A 14,527-nucleotide genomic window follows, 5' to 3' on the forward strand; every position below is an offset into this window, starting at 1 on the left:
AGTTCAGGAAAAATGGCCCCAGAGCAAACTAATTTATGCAGTAGCCAAATTACTTGCTCACAACTTTAATGCCAGTAGCTCACAAAACAGGATTTTCGCTCACAAGACTTCACAACTTAGAGGGAGTATTTTCAGCAAATAAAGCTGCTGTGGGTGTTCTCCTCTGTCTCTGGAAAAGATAGTGGACAGAATCAGAAGAAAATTGCAAATTTATACCCCGCCCTTCTCTTTGAATCAGAGACTCAGAGCGGCTTACAATCTCCTATATCTTCTCCCCCCACAACAGACACCCTGTGAGGTGGGTGGGGCTGAGAGGGCTCTCACAGCAGCTGCCCATTCAAGGACAACCTCTGCCAAAGCTATGGCTGACCCAAGGCCATTCCAGCAGGTGCAAGTGGAGGAGTGGGGAATCAAACATGGTTCTCCCAGATAAGAGTCTGCACACTTAACCTCTACATCAAACTGGCATCCTTAACTTGTAGCATCAGCATCCTTGTCTTGTAGCTTTGATATTAATGGAACTAAATAGACAATCTAAAACTATTCAGTTATAAACATTGTATTGGTATTTTAGAGTTATAAGCGATGAAACTGTCTGCTCTAATTTTAAGCTTCGTTTTTCAAATCTTCAATACATTCATTTCATTTCACAAGAGAGGAAAAAAATAAGTGCAATCCTAAGCAGAGTTATATTTTTCTTCAGTGGACCCAGAAGAGTGTAATTCTGCTTAAGATGATATATGTGTACATATTGCCATATACATATTTTGCAAGGTGAAGCTGTAAAGTTGATGTCCACCATCTAGAGGGACCTGTTCAAAAAGCAGTTTGGATATACAGTTTGAGAGTGTTTCTTTCTTTTAATTAGGAAACTTTTCTAAAATTAGGAAACAATGCATAAGTTGGGCACATTGCCTCTCCTGCCCAGTCATAGAATCATGGGATCTTGAAGGGACCTCCAGGGTCATCTTGGCTAACCCCTTGCACAATACAGGAGATTCACAAGTACATCCCCCCACACACATCCCCAGTGACCCCTGCTTCAATCCCTGGCCTGGAGAAAAATTGCTGCATGACCCGCAAAGTGGCGATCAGCATTTCCCTGAGCGTGTAAGAAGGAGCCATGAATGTCAGGATGGGTCTGACATGTTGTTTCAGTAACGTGTCATTCTATATCAGGGGTGGCCAAACTTACTTTAATGTAAGAGCCATATAGAATAAATGTCAGATGTTTAAGAGGTGCAAGACAGGAAAGAAGGAAAGCAAGCAAGCAAATAGATGGGGGGAGGAAGATGGAGGTAGAAAGAAAGCAGCTTTAACAGTAAACATATTCTCCAAGCTGTCAGCTGGATTGACTTGGAAGAATGATTTAAATAGAGAAAGGCCTTCTCCAAGCTGGCTGAGAGCTACTCAATATGTGTGAAAGAGCCAGATGTGGCTCCAGAGCCACAGTTTAGCCAGCCCTGTTGTGGAAATTGATCCATGCTGCAACAGAACTTGGCAGAAATTTTTCCAGCTTTTCTTGACTCCCTGTGCATATAGAAACATTGCCACCCTCTTAGGCCTTTTGCCAATATCTTCCATGACCCCACTGCTTTTTTTGCGCAGGAATGCATAGGAGCGCAGTTCCGGTGGCTTGGTGGCAGGGGTGTGGCCTAATATGCAAATGAGTTCCTGCTGGGCTTTTTCTTTAAAAGAACCCCTGCCCATTGCAAAGTATGACTTTAAGAGTATGCCTTTGAGATGCTCACTAAATGAGAGAGAAAGTGGAGCATATTCAAGTTTACTTTAAAATGTACAAGATTTTCCTGTACAGGGCTTTTTTTTTAGCAGGAACGCACAGGAACACAGTTCTGGCTGACTTTGTGTCAAGGGGTATGGCCTAATATGCAAATAAGTTCCTGCTGGGCCTTTTCTACAAAAAAGTCCTGTGTGAAACAATGGTGACATCAGGGGGTGTGGCTTACTATGCAAATGAGTTACTGCTGGGTTTTTTCTACAAAGAAAACCCTGATCCTGTACAATCTTGGGCTGATTTCCAGGCAGGGCATGTTAAATAAAGTGTGAGGTTGACCTTTTGACTGTCCTTCTCCCTGTTGTCTGTATTTCCTTCTCTTCCCTTTTGCTGCCACTCTTTGCTTTTTTTGTTTTCTCTCAGTGGATCCCTGCCAGCCAGACCAAAGTGTAGAATTAGAAGGATATATGACTTGTAGCAGTGTGTCCCTACTGAGTATTAGTGTGAAAGGATGGCTCTAGGGTTGCCAAGTCCAATTAAAGAAAAATCTGGGGACTTTGGGGGCGGAGCCAGGAGACTTTGGGGGTGGAGCCAGGAGACATTAGGGGTGAAGCCAGGAACAAGGGTGTGACAAGCATAATTGAACTCCAAGGGAGTTCTGGCCATCACATTTAAAGGGACAGCACACCTTTTTAAATGCCTTTCTTCCATAGGAAATAATTAAGGATAGGGGCATCAACTTTTGGGGCTCATAGAATTGAACCCTCTAGTTCAATCATTTTGAAACTTGGGGGGTATTTTGGGAAGAGGCACTAGATGCTATACTAAAAGTTTGGTGCCTCTACCTCAAAAAATAACCCCCCCAGAGCCCCCAATACCCACGGATCAATTCCCTATTATTCCCTATGGGAATCGTTCTCCATAGGGAATAATAGAGTGCCCAGTAGACATTTCCCTCCCCCCCACGCTTTCTAAAGGGGGAGGGAGGGCCTCCATACCAGGGAATCCCCTGCTTCCTCCCTCTCTCACACGCACAAATACTTACTTGGTCTCCTTCCAGCAGAACTTTGCTCGCTGTGAAAACGAAAGCAGAAGAAAGGGAGGGGCCATTCTCCATGGAAACTGTTACTGACCCTTTCCCATGAAGCCCTTCCTGTTTCCAGTTTCCTGTGCAGCTTTAAAGGGGCACACATTTTAAAAACTGTTTGCAGGTTTCTAAATCTGCAGGAGCTCTACAACAATATGATTCCTACACACATGTTCTCCCCCCCCCCCCACTGGTTCTGGATTTTTGGAGAGCGGGGGAGGAGGCTGCAAATTTGGGGGTCCCCCACCAGGGCGGGAGGGTTGGGAAGCCTAGATGGCTCACATGCTAGGATAAAAGTGGCGTTAGCAACAAAAGGATGTCTTTCAGTTCCTCTGTCTTATTCCTATGTTCCTAGTTCTCATGTGCTCATCCTTAGGAGCCAAATCAGGATAAAGTAGGGGGGAAACAACTCCTCAACATATCATTTTCCTATGTAAAGAGCACCTATTTACATATTACATATTATAATTAGGCATGTTGTTTGACTTCACTGGTTCTTCTGAGTCTGCCTTTCTTTTAATAACTATGCTAAATCCTTCTGGGCTTGGTTCCTAGTTTGGAATGTAAGCTGTTATATTTCCCATATGCTTGTTACTCTTTGCATCAGTGTTAGACATGGATACCAGAAACAGTGCAAGTTTGTGTCTCTGTGGCAGAGCCGTGAGTCACAGAAGAATCCCAGCTTCCTTGCTAATGCCTGTCTCTTCACAGCAACTACTTGAGACAGAAATTATTGGACATGGTAGCAATAAAAGCTCAAATCATTTTTGTCAGAGGTTGACCGTAAGAGACAAAAGAGTGCCCTGTGGTTTAACCTGACAGAGGAACTCCTGAGCTGGGAGACACCAGATTCTTATAATAGGACCAGGTTTCATACAGAACCCTCAGGGAGACAGCATGCTTTGGCGTTTTGTGAAACCATCCAAAAACACAGTAATTTGTGCTCTGTAACTTGAGATCCTGCTTCTAATCTGCTGAGGTGGGCAGGAGAGAACACTTTTGGCATGATTGTGAAGGATAATGCATTGTGGATGTGGCATTTGTGAAGCTTGTTAATTCCCTGTCTCTTTTATTGTACATGTGCAGGTTGGATAGGAAGACTTCCTATTATGACATTTAAAATACCGTTTTGTTAACACTGGGCCACATGAAACGAGGTGCTTCCTACACATAGGAGCACAAAAATGGTTGCCTGTGCTGGTGCTGCATGCGCTTGCCATAATATTTAAAAAGTTCTTACCCCATGGAGCAGCCCATATGTTCATGGAACCCACGCAGCAGCTAGGCACCTTCCTAGATCATATGAAGCTGGCATTCAGGCATTGCATTCATAGAATTTCTTAAAGGTTGCAGCAGTTATATGGATCATCACCATAAGGAAGATCTGGTTTTATATTTAAAACACCTGAAGCAAAGATAATCTGAGCTCCCTGCTGGATCAGAAAGTCACATGCTGGGGACAAAAGCATTTGGCTGTTCTGTAGGAATGTTTGTTTGGCAGGCTGTATCCATCCTGAGTACTCCATTCTTCTATTCATGTTCTTTCCCTTGTACTTGGATCTTACTGTGATAATCTGAGGTCAGAAATCTGAAGGTTTCGAACCCTTGCATGTGTGAAATCCTTGAGCAGATTTCCAAAAATAGCTGTGGGAGCAAAGAACTTTCTGTCAGAGTATTTAAATTTTGGATTCCACTATTGTATACCATTGAATTCATTATCAATGCAATTCTAAGCAATAGTGCACCTTTCTAAACTCATTGATTTAAATGGGTTTAGAAGGGTTTAACTCTACTAAGGATTGCACTGCAAGTCTCTACCTTTATCTGGAACATTTTATGTCACCTTTTCTCTGGATTTTGGACCTAGGCTTGCTAATCCCCAGGTCCGAGTGGGGAATCTCCCAGTTTTGCAGGCTCCTTCCTGTCCCAAATCAGCTGGCCAGTGGGAAAAAGCCCTGCCCCCACAGCCATCATGTGCCTTTCCACTTCGGAAGTCTTAAGAGGACGCTTGGGAGAATTTGCTTTTAGAAAGATGTAGAGGCCAGGCTGAATGAGGGTGGGGTGAGCCAGCAGAGCAACATGGCTGCTCCCAGTAGCTGTGAAAGCAGCCCAAACCCTCCTTTGGTTTTACAATCTTTTCAGAGGTTATTTGCATAGTAAAGGGTAAACTAGAACTAGGGTTGTCAAGTCCAATTCAAGAAATATCTGGGGACTTTGGGGGTGGGGCCAGGAGACATTGGGGGTGGAGTCATGAGCAAGGTTGGAACAAGTACAATTGAACTCCAAAGGGAATTCTGGCCATCACATTGAAAGGGACTGCACACCTTTTCAATGCCTTCCCTCCATTAGAAATAATGAAGGATAGGGGCACCTTCTTTGGGGACTCATAGAATTGGCTCCCCTGGTCCAATCCTTTTGAAACTTGGAGAGTGTTTTGAGGAAAGGCATCAGATGCTATGCTGAAAATCTGGTGCCTCTACCTCAAAGAACATCTTCCCAAGAGCCCCAGATACCGGTGGATCAATTCCCCATTATTCTCTATGGGAATCATTCTCCATAGGGAATAACAGAGTGCCCAGTAGACATTTCCCTCCCCACCCACTTTCTAAAGTGGGGGGAGGGCCTCCAAATTGGGGAATCCCCTGCCCCCTCCCCCTCTCTCTCTCTCTCTCACACACACACACACACACACTTACTGGGTTTGGTTTCTCTACAACTTTACTTGCTCTAAAAATAAAAGCAAAACAAACGGAGGGTCTGTGCTCTGATGAAACTGCTGTTGACCCTTCCCCCATGAAGTGCTTTCTGTTTCCTGCTCAACTTTAAAGGCACACATTTTCAAAATGGACCTGTTTGCAGGTTTCTAAACCTGTGGGAGCTCTAGAAGTACATGGTGACTGTGGGGGCGGGGCTTCCCCCCAACGGCCAGCTGGTTGGGGGTGGGGGGAAGCCTGTTAAATTGGGGGATCCCCCACTGGGACCTGGGGATTGGGAAGTCTAACTAGAATCTTTGGTTTCCCTGTGTTAGTCTGAAGAACTTGGAACTTCAGCAACTCATGAGTAAATTGTCCCAGTGAGTCCACACAAGTATGGGACTGCAAACTGTTTATTTTGGCCATTCTCTCTCTCTCTCTCTCTCTATGTGAGAGAGAGAGAGAAAGTGTGTGTGTACATGGGACTTGCAGCTGCTTGGTGATGAGGAAATGAAGACTATTCAGTGGAACTGCACTGATGTATTTTTCCTTATTTATTTTAGGAAATATGAAAGTCTCCTGGCTCCACCCCCAAAGTCCCCAGATATTTTCTGAGTTAGACTTGGCAGCTCTATTAGGAACCCTAATGTAGTGAAAAAAGAGCCCTGTGGCACAGAGTGGTAAAGCTGCAGTACTGTAGCCATAAGCTCTGCTCTTGACCTGAGTTCGAGTCCAGGGGAAGCTGGGTTCAGGTAGGAGGCTCAAGGTCGACTCAGCCTTCCATCCATCTGAAGTCGGTAAAATGAGTACACAGCTTGCTGGGGGGGGGGGGGGGAAGTAGATGTCTGGGAAGGCAATGGCAAACCACCCCATAAAAAAGTCTGCCATGAAAACGTGAAAGCAACATCACCCCAGAGTCCAAAACGACTGGAGCTTGCACAGGGGACTACCTTTACCTTTTTTTTTTTAAATGTAGTGAACAATAAAAAAATAAAACAACTTTTAAAACTACATGTAAAACAATTAACCAAATTCATAAACAGGAAGAATGGTTAGTGAGAGGACACCAAACAAAACAGAGAAGTCTTTACCTGCTGGTGGAAAACAGTGATAGAAGGGAACAGACAAATCTTCCTGGTGCGGGAGTTCCATAGCTTTGGACTTGATTAGTCAGATTCTTCTACAGCTGCAGGCAAGATGGTAAACAGTAGATCAAAAGCTGGCACAAGAGGTAGTAAAAAGGTAAAAGGTAAAGGTAGTCCCCTGTGCAAGCACCAGTTGTTTTCAACTCTGGGGTGATGTTGCTTTCACAACATTTTCACGGCAGACTTTTTATGGGGTGGTTTGCCATTGCCTTTTCCAGTCATCTACACTTCCCCCCCCTGCAAGCTGGGTACTCATTTTACCGACCTCAGTAGGATAGAAGGCTGAGTCAACCTGAAGCCGGCTACCTGTCAGACGATGGGATCTCAAATTGTCCAGACCTTGAATTGTTACAAAGTTAGGCTTTATTTGATAATCCATAAGCATCGGAACGAAGGAAAATTGAGACTGATACATTGTAGCATTAGGTGGTAGGCTATATTGGGGTACATCAAAGGGAACTATACAAAGCCACAATTTGAAACATTGCTGAGGTGAGGTGCAAAGATTCAGACGGTCTCTCCCTGTTATCTTATTGTTACTGTTAGTCTTCCGGGGATGGCCAGGCGGCTGTCCCTGGAGGCGCTTTATCTTCAAAGGGGGGAATTTCTGCCTTTGTTAGTATCAAGGGAAAGAAATGTTCACATCAAGCATTGGCAACATCTGCATTTTCTACTTTGATATGCAAGGTCCTTTCTCATGGTTAGTAACAGCGTTTAAAGATGGCGACAGTTCAGCTAAGCATTTTATTCAGTAAAGTTACATCAGCTGACGCTACCTGAACCAGCTTCTGCTGGGATCGAACTCAGGTCGTGAACAGAGGGCTCCAACTGCAGTATTGCAGCTTTACCACTCTGCGCCACGGGGCTCTCATGGCACAAGAGATATACATCTTTAAAAATAATAACTAGCTAGATTTACTTGGGTTAAGGTGTAGAAACTCTTGACTCAGAAAAGGGGATTGGGTTTGATGATTTTTAAGTCCCTTCCAGCCTTCTGACTCTATGTATTATTCTTGTATAGGTACAAGCTATTGAACGTGTACCTATATTGCATATATCCCTAGCCTTTTGCACTCTAAGCCCAAGCGAGTCACAAGAAAATCCCTCTTGAAATAGGTGAGAATTGCTTTTCCTGATGTGCAACTTGTCACTTGTGAGCAAGGCTTGTAAGAAATGTTCATCTGTGTTAGATTTGTCAAAGTCTCAGGCAAATTTGCAGTTCTTTCAGTATCATAATACTTCACCTTTATCAGAAATACATGTAGGAAACTATAAAGAGCCTTGTATGTTGTGAGTATATGTAGCCCTTGCATGTGTGCATCCCCCTTTCACTTGTATGCAAATATATGCATTACTACTGACATTCTGCCCTTATACTAATTTATTCACTATTGAGCAAATTTTCAGAACTGACAGTATTCCAGATGAACTCAAACTTGGTTCTGCTTCTTCAGACCAAGTCGGCTTCCCACCTGAACGATTCCAGATGGTTATCCATCCAGATACTACACATTTGTGGTATTTTAACCCCTTGGTTAACATGACATTAAATTATTCAATAGTTTGAATACTTATTTATGTTTAAAATTTAATTAGAATTTGGCTTCCTGTCATCTTACAATAAATTATAGATTACGGTAATACACTGGATATTCATTAAGGGTGCTTTCTTCAGCGTGTATGAGAGGTTTGCATACACCATCTATATCAGGGGTGGGGAACCTCTGAGGTCACTTGGTGTGACCCTCAGGGATTGCTGGGTCGAACCGAGCCAAGTGGCAGCCTCTCTGGGGCCTGGCTGGCCAGTGAGGATTGTGGGGCCCAGCTGCTCTGTGCAGCAGCCTCCCCAGGGCCAGGCAGGGATCACAGGGCCCAGATGTACTGTGCAGCAGCCTCCCTGGGGCCTGGCTGGCTGGCCAGAATTGCTGCAGGGCCTGGAAAAATTACTGTCACAGTTCAGTTTGCACTTGGTTATCCCAGATGGTGTGGCCTAATATGCTAATGAGTGTGTGACCTAATATGCTAATATTAGGGGATGTGGTCTAATATGCTACTGAGTTCCTGCTGGGCTTTTTCTATAAAAAGCCCTGGACCTATGCATTTGCCTAGGGTGGCTGGCCGGGTGTGTGTGTGTATGTGTGTGTGTGCCAAATTAGGCTCTCCCCACATAACTTCAAATAGAAAAACAATTATTTGCATTAATTTTGCTGGCCTGAATCCCTCGGCGGAGCACTGTTTTTTAAGTTGGTAATTTTTTATGGCCCCCGAATGATGTTATAAATATCCATACAGCCCTTGGCATAAAAAAGGTTCCCCACCCCTGATCTATATGCTGAGGCGAAGGTTACCCATTAGACTTCAGGACTTGTTTTGGCTGAATTTGGACTTGGTTTCTTATATTCACAACTACAACTACATCACACTGGCACACAGATTCAGGAGAGGGATAGGTAATGAAAGCAAAACATCCATGTATTGAATTCTAACATTTTACCCTGCATCATATTCACTTACAGGATCTCAGATTGGTTTAACACTATTAAAATATATCAGTTGTCTTAACTTCATTAAAATATATGCAATAAACTATATGCAATACAAATTAGTCCTCAAAGTGTATGTGCATGCATTGCAAATGAAAACTGCATAAAGTAAAACACATACTACAAAGTTTAGATGTGGATTAAGATGGCTGGAGTGCTTTCAGTGGCTTACAGCACTGACTGCAATCCTAAGAAGCTACCCTGCTAAATCGACTGAAGCTTAGAAGGATATAACAGTGTTCAGAATTACACTGAAACTGGGTGTCATTTTTATACTTGTGTGATCTCACTCCAGATCCCTGGACACCCTATACCATAAATGCCACGTGGTGAAGATGCAGACACCCCCCCCTTCTGGAATAATTCAGCCAAGCAAGGGCAGAACCCCTAAAGCAAGCATGGTGCCTGCTGCTCCTGGCACAGCCAGTCTCTCCAGAAGGAGATGGTCAAACCTGTCAAGATCTCCAGGATAATCATCAGGGACACATTGTCAGTCTCTCAGCGAAGATAATTGTTCAGGGTGACCAGCTCCATTTCCATCCCAAATCCATACCTGAATCTGGACTGAAATGGCTCTGAATGCATCTCCTCGAAGACTAAGAAAGGTAAAGGTAGTCCCCTGTGCAAGTACCAGTCATTTCCAACTCTGGGGTGACGTTGCTTTCACAACGTTTTCACGGCAGACTTTTTACGGGGTGGTTTGCCATTGCCTTTTCCAGTCACCTCAAAGACTACTTGAAGCTATATAACTACCACCTGCTTAAGCACCATGTCCAAGAACTGGCCACCAGGCAGTAGTTAATCATATCCAGGGATATCACTGAAGTATGTAGTCCTGTCTATCTTTCAAAATAGATAGGACTACATACTTCAATATCCTGCTTTATTACCTCCTGGACTTACTGAATCAACCCAACCTGGCTTGATACTATTATCCATAAGGGGCAGGGGTCAAGCCTAGATGTGGGTGATCACACACTTCTAAGCAACTTGTCCATTGGGTTTCATCAACTAGAATCAGACTGTGGTCTGATGGCATCCTGAAATTTAGCTGTAGATACAAGTGCTATTAACTGCAAAATGCATTGCAAAAGAGTCACAAATGGTCTGTAAGTTCTCTGGGTGTCAATCCATCCTTAGGGGCTCAGGTTAAGAGCCCTTTCTCAACCTGGAAAAGCACCACTGGATAGCATTTTGCAGATGCAAGGTATGGAAGAAGTAAATATGCTTCACAGTAGGGTAACAAGTTACAGGTTGGAAAATACCTGGAGATTTGGGGAGTGGGGTGCAGTTTGAGAAGGGGGGGGGGTTGGGGAGGAGAGGGACTTCAATAGGATACAATGCCACAGTTATTTATATATATATATATATATATATACATACACACACACACACACACACACACACACACACATATATATATATATATGTGTGTGTGTGTGTGTGTGTGTGTGTGTGTATAAAATAGGCTATAGTGCCACTGAGTCCACCTTCCAAGGTGTCCATTTGTGTGCACTGCCCAGGTCATCTCTGGATCTCACAACTTAGAGCTGACAATCTTGCCAGAAAATCCCCTAGAATAGATGCGTCATACCCATTTGTTACAAGGGTCAGATATGATATAAATGTCACTTTGTCAGGCTGAGCCATGTGTTGCATAAAATATAATGCCAGACCTGGGAAATATAAACTTTATAAAGGACACAGGTAACATTAAGATTCTTACAGTATTTCCTTAAAGTGTCTCCCTGATGCTCACCCTCTCACTTCTACCACACATTACTCATTAGCAATTTCCTAACTGCAATTGATTCTCATAGTTCTGTAGCAACCAGTGATCAGGTTAACTGGACCATATTCTAAGTGGCTTCTGGTCAAAAATCATAAAGCTTTAAAAAATAGACACAAATTCATATGTGGACATTCAGTAGTAATTCCCATACTCCTCTGGGCATGTGTTACTTTTCATGAGCATTATTCCATTAATTCTGCAACATCCCCTTCTCTTGTCATTTGCACTAAAAACGTCTTTTTCCTGCATGTAAACTGAGAACTAATTTACTTCTTTTAATCTCTTCTTCTGCGAATGCATCTTCTAAGGACGGCACATAAGGAGCTTAATGCTGAGCAGTTCCTTGTCTACATACTGCTGGTGTATCATTGCTAGGTTTAAATGCACTAAGAGATACTCCTTGGAACAGTTTTTCACCAGCAGTATGGTACTTGATGCTATTTCTAGGTGAACGGCCCTTGATGACTACATGTTGCTGTTCCTTTTGGACACTTGCTTAGTGAATCTGATGATTCTTTCAGAGAAGTCCTAAACCTGAACTGCCAGTCATGCATTACTAATGGTGATCCTGTAACACAAGATTAGAGGGTTGAGTGCTGATGTCCTGGCCAAATTCAGCTTCTGTTGATTGCATTCTACCTCCTTAATACCTCTCTCTCACCCATGTTATAGGCTTCTTCACACATGGTATTTTTTTCTAATATAGTGATGAGTGTAAGAAAAAATTTGTACTATTTGCATTATTAACTGTGCTTTACAGCACAAATATTGTTTATTCTCTAAGCATGGCTTCTTATTTAATGTATTTCATTTTAAATAATCTGCTATAGTTCACAAATATTGTAAATCTCCTGTCCCAAGAAGATTATTTTCCGTATAAGAATAGTATTATTTATTATATGGTCCTCAGTCTAATAATAGTATTCCTCATTGCTCCTTGAAAATTATAGTTCTGTAGTTTAAAGTTCATGTAGTTTAAAGACAGGTAAAAGACAGCCCTTGCATTATTTTATGCAGCTGGTGGGCCACTTTGGAGACTAGCTGTAACTGAAGTGTTTTTTTCTGATGGAAAAGCAAGGAGAAGTCTAGATTTTATTAAGACTTCTACTTAAAAGTAATTCAATTGCTAGTTAATATGATTCCCTCGGTTTAATCACATAAATCCTATATAGCCAGATTGCTTCCCTTGTGAAGTACCGCATTCTTTCTGCAATTTATGAGCTGGTGTGAGTGTATTTTTAAGCCTAGGTACTTAAGAATGGGTTGGATTGGCATTATCTCCTGACGAAATTTTCTATGCCAGCCGCTAGTTACAATGTCTGGGTCTGGCATGAATAAGCTGCACAAAATTGATTCCATCTGACGGTCAACCTGCTTAGAAAGAGTCAATATAATTTGAGTTTTCAGAAGATTACAATAGCCTCTGCTGCAGAATCATCTCTTTGTGCCACAGGAGCCTTTCCACTTTGGGTCCTCTGAGTAGCAGAGACATTCAGCATCTGTCTCGGATCTCTGCCTGATTGAGCCCACCCAACTTTCAGAGGGGTTCTCCACTTCTCTCTTGGTATCTAGACTGCCACCAGCTGGTCTTTTAGAGCAGTGGTCCCCAACCTTTTTGGCACCAGGGACCGGTTTTGTGGAAAACAATGTTTCCACTAGGGATGATACAATTGTGCACTCTATTTCTAAAGTGTTTGGTGTGGTGGTTAAGTGTGCGGACTCTTATCTGGGAGAACCGGGTTTGATTCCCCACTTGCAGCTGCTGGAATGGCCTTGGGTAAGCCATAGCTTCTCACAGAGTTGTCCTTGAAAGGGCAGCTTCTGGGAGAGCTCTCTCAGCTCCACCCACCTCACAGGGTGTCTGTTGTGGGGGAGGAAGGTAAAGGCGATTGTGAGCCACCGTGAGACTCTGAAATTCAGAGTGGAGGGCAGGATATACATCCAATGTCGTCGTCTTTCTTCTTAATCTTCTTCTTCTTACTACATTGTAATATATAATGAAATAATTATACAACTCACAGCCCAGTTGCTAACAGGTCATGGACTAGTACCGCTCCACGGCCTGGGGGTTGGGGACCCCTGTTTTAGAGTATCTTCCACTAAGAGGGTCAGCAGCACTCTTAGCACTCCATCTTCATCACAGTTACCAGCAGGACTGGCCAAACTTGCTTAACATAAGAGCCCCATAGAATAAATGTCAGATGTTTGAGAACCACAAGACATGACCAAATATTACATACACGTCTTTATTAAAACTCTTAACACTTTCTTTGCACAGAAAGATAAAATACATATGTATTCACTTTACTACACAACCATGCTAGCATTGGGCATGTTGTAAAGTGAGAATAACAGTCCCCATAAGATCAGCTGGGAATAACAGTCCCCATAAAACCAACATAGGGAAAGGTTCGAGAATTATTTTTTGGCACCAGTGGGAGAAGGAAACACACACGTACCATATAAATCCATGACCACCATTTGCATAATTATGCATCTCTCTTTGCCTTGACACCAAGTAAATACAGCTCCTACAAAGGCTATGAAACTAAGGAGGACCCCTTCACCACCATTTTTAATTCTGCCCCTCCTTCCAGTAGCTTCCTCAGCTCTTGTACTCTCTTTCCTGACTCTAGGTCTCTGGGTGACCTCTGTAGTGGAGGAGAAGAGCTTGCAAACCTGCCTATTTCTCCCTTCTTCCCCACTTCACACATGGTGGAAACAGCTGCCTACCTGTGAGTCAGGGCTCAGAGGCTGACTGAGGTCCTGATGCTAAGCACACTTACTTGAGAGTAAGCCTGCATTAAGTTCCTCCTTGACCTCTGGGAGCCACATAATATGTGTGGAAAGAGACGCATGTGGCTTCCCAGCCACAGTTATTGGGGAGCTATTTGATAGCTATCAAATGCTGCAGGATAGAAACTGGCAGTGGCGTTCCAATAAGAGAGTCCATATAAAATATCAGTTTGGAAGGTCAGGATATGAAATACAGCACTACAACACTACTGAACCCATAAATATAAAAGACGGTCCCCTGAAGAAGGGTTCTTCCCGAAACGAAATGGACTTCTTTTTATGATTCGTTGGACTTTAACTAATTTTGTATTGTTTGGACAGTAGGAGTGTTGTGCATGAGATGGTTTTTTGTCTGTACCATTGAGATATTTACAAGAGGATATGTTTTGGGTATGTTTTGGAAAAGACTGAATACATATTGAATACAATTGTATATATTTTTTCTACATGGAGTGAGAGTGTCATTTCACAGTCTAAACAGGAGGCAGCAAGTTTTCTATTAGATATAGTGATGATAATAGACAAGAATTTAGATACAAGTGGGGACCTGTGATACTTGCGGGAGGGAGAATTCCTTCCCCCATCATTGTTGCTTACACAAACTTGTTTCCCTTTTAACTGCTCAGTGACGGGGCCAGGAGACTGGCAAAGGGAAATCTCATGTCTGTCTCCCCCATTGCCAAGCTTGCTGTGGCTCCAGGCCCACCACCAATTATTGAGCCCAGCATCGTCTTCT

At 43.1% G+C, this 14,527-nt stretch overlaps 1 protein-coding gene across 1 annotated transcript in view; it reads left to right on the plus strand.

Moving 5' to 3' along the window:
* Window positions 1-14,527, plus strand: part of PODXL2 (podocalyxin like 2) — an 82,843-nt gene that overhangs the window by 41,100 nt on the left and 27,216 nt on the right. The gene's annotated exons all lie outside the window — the stretch shown is intronic.

Source organism: Heteronotia binoei, chromosome 5 (genome assembly GCF_032191835.1).
Source record: "Heteronotia binoei isolate CCM8104 ecotype False Entrance Well chromosome 5, APGP_CSIRO_Hbin_v1, whole genome shotgun sequence".
NCBI classification, from domain to species: Eukaryota; Metazoa; Chordata; class Lepidosauria; order Squamata; family Gekkonidae; genus Heteronotia; species Heteronotia binoei.